The sequence below is a fragment of the Triticum aestivum genome, chromosome 6B (assembly GCF_018294505.1).
Source record: "Triticum aestivum cultivar Chinese Spring chromosome 6B, IWGSC CS RefSeq v2.1, whole genome shotgun sequence".
Classification (NCBI taxonomy): Eukaryota; Viridiplantae; Streptophyta; class Magnoliopsida; order Poales; family Poaceae; genus Triticum; species Triticum aestivum.
Window position 1 is genome coordinate 713889000 of NC_057810.1, and position 6000 is coordinate 713894999.

Sequence of the window (6000 nt, forward strand, 5' to 3'; positions counted from 1 at the left end):
TACTGTGCCGCAGCCCATGGGCGATATCTATGCAGTCTGGGCTTTCAAATCTTTTATTCATTTGTGTGTATTAGGAAAATTATATAATGTGACTTCCAGAGAGATGAAACCCTGCTTTATCATAATTAGCATTTGCACTGTAGCAAACCACATATCGTTGCCCTGGTACTTTTAAATGGGATCGATGCCGTGTTAAAATTAGGATAAAGATGTATAATTTTTTTCTTCCGTTGCAACGCACGGGCATGTTTGCTAGTACTTATAACAAATGCAGATACACTGATTTGGACCTAAAATCTATAAAAATACAAAGTAACTTCCATGACTAAGAATTACAATGAAATCTCTAGTAAACACTTTCTTAGCGGTATCAATTTTTGCTCGAAGAAATATTCCAAAGACTTCGATAAAGAGGCTACAATTGAACTAGAGCAACGATTTTGTCACTCTTTCACCCGCAGGAACATTATCAATAATGGATTTGGCCCAGCTCAAAACTATGCTGCAAAACGCAGCCTTAGACATGTATTTTCTTTGTTGAAAAAAGTGCATTATACTACCCTGAACAAAGTTGGTGGTTCACATTACCTCTGATCTATTTTTCGGTTCCTTTACCTCCGTAAACAATCTGATATCGAACAAAAAAACACCTAAGTGGTTTACCCAGTCCGGATGGTGACGTGGACACGGTCAAAGGTTGTATTTGACCCGCGGATGGGTCCAACTCGTCAGTATTTAAAAAAATGCAAAGAACTAGAAGAAAAAAAGAGGCGGTCCCCTACTGGAGTAGCAGCCGGTGCGCGCAGAGCCGGCGACAGCCGGGCCTGCGATGGAGCGGGCGGAGACAGCACCGGCCGGGCGGGAGAGGCCGGGCGCGGCCAGGCGCGGTGACGCGGGGGCGCGACCAAGTGTAGAGCGGCGCGGGGCGCGGGCGGGTTCACAAGCGCGAAGGTGGAGCGACACGGAGCGGCTTGGGCGCGGACGGGGCCGCCCGCGCTCCGGTTGAGCGGGGGCGGCCGGGGACGACAGTGCGAGCAACGCACATGGGCGGCCGGGGACGACTGCGCAAGCTCGGAGAGGAGGCGTGGTGGCGCAGGCGCGCGCCCGAAGCGGCGACCGGGCGGATGGCGGCGGAGCCAACGCCGCGAAGGAGTGAGGCAAGGCCGAGCAGGGTGCGGCGACTAGGGCGAGCTCCTTTGCGCGGCGGCGGATCTGACCCGAAGAGAGAGAGAGAGAGAGAGAGAGAGAGAGAGAGACCTGACAAGGGGGCCCCTCCCAGATCAAAATCGTTGTCTACTAGTGCCACATCAGCAACAGGTGGAGACAAATCAGCCAGGGTGGTGTTTAGTCCGATTTTTGTCTTTTCTGGGTAGAAGAAAGCCGAAAAATAGATTAGGGGGTAAAATGAACCACCCGCTTTACACAACTCAACTAGTAAAATGGACTTTTTTAGGGTCTTTTACATCTGTGTCCCTAACTTGAACCCACTACTCAAATTTGCCCTTAATTTCAAAGCCTGCTCAAATTTGTCCCGTTAGTTGCACTTATAAAAATACCCTTCCGTGCCGTTTCCGTCAAGTCAAAGCTGTTTGACTGGTATCTGGCCGTTTCTTTGACATTTTTGCCCCTGTGTGTTTTTTAGTCTAGGAAACAGAAGAAATAGGAAAGAGCACTGTGGCAATTGGGCCATGATGCTGTAGCAAGCAGGCTTATTCCAGCCTAGCCAACCCAGCCGAGGTTATCTTCAACCTCGTGCACGGCACCCTCGCACCAGAGAGCATGTGTTCTCCACCATCGCCATTAGCACGGCCAGCGACCAAAACTCACCGCCCCTCCGTGTCTCCGACGTCCGCCGCGATGCGTTCTACCAATCCACCGAAGAACTCAACCTAGGACAGCCCAGGCCAAGCAAATCGACCTCGGCTTCATCGCCTCCGACCAAAGACCGCCGGCGTCGATTCGTGACCTCTCCCCTCTCCCCTCTCCTGGTGAGCACACCTACAGCCCTGCTGCATACCCGCCTTCTCTCCCCTCTCCTTTACCGTTCATTTTTGCGCCATAGCAAGTCTATCACCGTAGTAGTCCACCGTCGCCGCCGGCGTGCTCTTTCCCGATGATGTTGTCCTGACTCGTCCCAGTGAAGCTCCCTTCCGTGCTCCTAGCGCATCCAGGAAGGCAGCGCGCCCGTCCGTGAGCTCGCCGGCAAGACACGACCCTATCCCCGTCGTGCCAGTGGCAGCGCCGCCACTGGCCTCGTTCGTCCCGGCGATTCCAGCCACCCTGCGCACTCCAGCTAGCAACCCTGGATGAGGGAGAGGCAACGCTAGCTACCCCGCACCTCAGCGGCCGTCCCCGGGTCCTCCCTGTGAGCCTCTGTCGTGGATTTTGGTCGCCGGGAACTAATCTCCGGTGAGGTCTTTAATTAAGCGTTAATTACCCTGCTAACAGCCATCCTAAGCTACTGCCACATGGCCCCACTGGCATACTTAACCGTTGTTTTGGATAACAGTAAGCACAGTAGCCCCACTAGCCACTTTGACCACGGCTTAATTAAAACAATATATTGCAAAAAATATTGGTAAGCAAATGACATGTGGGCCCAACATCTACTTTGAATAGTCATTTTCATTTTTTCCTTTTTCTACTTTGGACCCACATGTAACTGTGTGAGAGAGGGGGTGAGAGAAAGGGTTTTTTGGTTTTAATTTTTTTAGAGTGGATCCCACCAGTAAGTGACACAAGGAGACAGGGGTAGAAATGTCAAAGAAACGGCCAGATACCGGTCAAACAGGTTTGACTGAACGGAAACGGAACGGAAGGACATTTTTATAAGTGCAACTAACGATAGAGGGGCAAATTTGAGCACACTTTAAAATTAGGGGTAAATCTGAGTAGGTGGTTCGAGTTAGAGATAGAAATGCAAATGGCCCTTTTTTTTAACATTGCAGTGGCCTGTGGGAGCAAATCCAGTCAAACGTTGTCCTCTCGTGAGCTGGGCCTTTTTTTTTCATACACCGTATGTTAACCTTTAGTTTAGCAGCCCAAAAGCATTTTAGCAGCCCAAAAGCAGAAGAATCAAACCGACCGAGCAACTCAGGCGAGGGGGAAAAAAATTCCATGGCGTCCGACGACCTCTTCGAAGGCCTGCCTCCGCCAGCGGTGCCCGCCGGCGAAGACCCTGCAGCCACCCCCGCGCCCCCGCCTCTTCCTCTGCGGGAGCCGACGGTGCCGACGCGTTCGGCGCTGAAGAGCTCCCTCAAGCGGGTGAAGCCCTCCCCCTCCCCGGCCGCCACCTCCTCCTCCTCGCCCGCCGCCGCCGCCAGCGCCGCCGAAGGCCGCAGTGAGCGCTCTTCTCCGCCGACCCCTCTCCTTTACAATTAATTCCTGCTGCGTCTGCTGCTGCTTGGGAGTTGGAAGCAGTGCTATCGTGGTGGGATTTCAGATGCAGCTCGTGTTGACGTAGATTTTAGCGCCGATTTGTTCCTTGTGTCGTAGGGTTACAGAAGTAGACTAGGAACAGATATAATTCTTGACCATAGGGATTACTATGTGGTTGTAGCTTGTTTTGCCAGGATAATGACCGTAGGGATTAGTGACTGCACCAGTTAGAACCGCCTGTTCTGACAGTGGAAGCAAACGTGAAATGCACCACACGCTGACATATGTAAGATGCTTAGTTAGTTCAGTCACAACAAATTTATGAATCTGAACCTGCTTTTAGATGAATTATTATAGAGGCCCGGAACTGGATGTATTTTAAGCTCGATTCACCATTTTTTAGCTTTACCTCCAGGACTAGCTACCATCTTGAAGTAACCCACAGAGGACTAAGAGCATCTCCAACAGCCGCACTAAACTAGCGCCGCGCCGCAAAATAGGCCTTTTTAGCGCGCGCGCAACGCGGCGGCTCGCTCCAGCGGGCGCGCAAAAACGGCACGCGCGATATAACGGGTTGGGCGCGCGGTCAAAAACACTTATCCGCGCGGTGTATTTGGAGCGCCAGCTACAGCGCGCGGCACACTCGAGCGCTCGCGCCCGCACTCTCTCCCTCTCCTCGTCCTACGCCCCGCGCGCGCCGGCGCCCTGCCCCCCGCCATGGACGCGCACACCGGCGCCCCGCTCACCCTGCTGTACATCCGCGACCCCCCCCCCCCCCCCCGCCGCCGCCGGAAACCCTAGCGCGGCGAGCGCTGGCGTCGCCACCGCCGGAGCTCCGCCGAGCGTCGGCCTTGCGCGCAGCCTCTTCTTGCCGCCGCGGATGACTACGGCGCCGGCGCCGGGTGGCGTCGCGCCGGCGCCATCCCGTGCCGCCGCCGCACCGTCGAAGAAGGTACCCAATGCGGCGCGGGCGAAGAAGGGCAAAACATCCGCGAAGAAGAACAAGGCGGCGGACGGCTCCGGCATGGCGAGGGGAAAAAAGCTTGCAGGGCGTTCGACGGCCGCGGCGGCTACCGAAGCGCCGGCGAGCTCACTCGTTGAGCCGGCCGCCGACGCGCACCACGTGTTCGACGAAATGCCCCCAAGGTGAAAAAATTTCCAAGTATTTTTTTCTTCTTATTTGTTCAATGCATCATCATTTTACATATAGATAGCTTATTTGCATTGTTCAAAAAAATTGTAGTCTCAACGATGATGCATACATGTCCACTATGGGTGTTGGGTCCAACAATTCGCATTGGTCTCAAACCAATGACATCCATTTCGAAGACCATGAGTTTGAGGTGGACGAGGAGGGTGAGGGAATTGTCGAGGCGCCGAGAGGAAGAGCGGGCAATTACTCCACCACCGATGACAAGTTACTATGCTACACTTATTTGCATGTGTCGAAGGATCCATCCATTGGAGGTGATCAAAGTAGAGACGCGTATTGGGGGCGAATGACAGAACACTTTAATGCTCACAACAAGAGTGGAATTTACCGCTCCGAGAGATCACTTCGGTCCCGATGGTCGACAATCAACTCGGATTGTCAAAAGTGGGCGGCCGCGCAAAAGTCGGTGGACAAGATTAACCCAAGTGGCACAAATGAGGATGATCGAGTAAGTGGCATCTCATATATGTTCATCATACTTGTTTTTGGTGACCGAAGTGCTAACTTGTTTTGTTTTTCTTGTAGTACAACATTGCACAAAACTTGTTCAAAGAAGAGACAAGGACAACCAAGAAGGGGAAGATCAAGAAAGGCAGGATCTTTACCTTGCCTCATTGCTATGAAGTGTTAAAGGATGATGAGAAATGGAAGAAGCGTGATGGTTTGGAGGATTTGCATTTGAGCAACAAACGGAAGCGAGCAATTGAGATGAATGATGATGAGGAGGAGGATGATGCATCAAGTGATGACGGCAAGAGAAGCCCCACACCCAACTCGGTTTCATACTCGAAGCCAAAACGACCGGATGGGTGCAAGAAAGACAAAACCGAAAAGAAGAAGAAGAAAGGAGATGATGAGCTCAAAAATGCTATGGAAGCTATTGTGAAGGCAAGGGTCGAAGCGAATGAGGTGAGGAAAATGGCAAGGAACCAAGATGCCGTGGCCGAGGAGAGGAGGTTGGCGGCCGAGGAGAGAAGGGTGGCGGCCGAGGAGAGAAAGGTGACTTTGGAGGAGAGGAAAGTGAGCAACGAGGAGCGAGCTAAGTTGTTGGAATGGGAGAAGCACTTGTTCTTCATGGACACATCTAACCTCAATGCGGCGCAAAAGGAGTATGTCAATCTTGCCCAACAAGAAGTCTTGATCCGAAAAAGAGCCTTGGTTCGTGCAATGGGTGGCGATGGCCTCGGCGCCATGGGAGGCATGGGTGGCTTCGGCGCCATGGGAGGCGGTGGCCTCGGCGCCATGGGAGGCATGGGTGGCCTCGGCGCCATGGGAGGCGGTGGCCTCGGCGCCATGGGAGGCATTGGTGGCTTTGGAGGCATGGGAGGCATGGGTGCACCTCCGGCCGCCATGGGAGGCATGGGTGGCTTTGGAGCACCCTCCGACGCTATGGCCGCCATGGGAGGCAT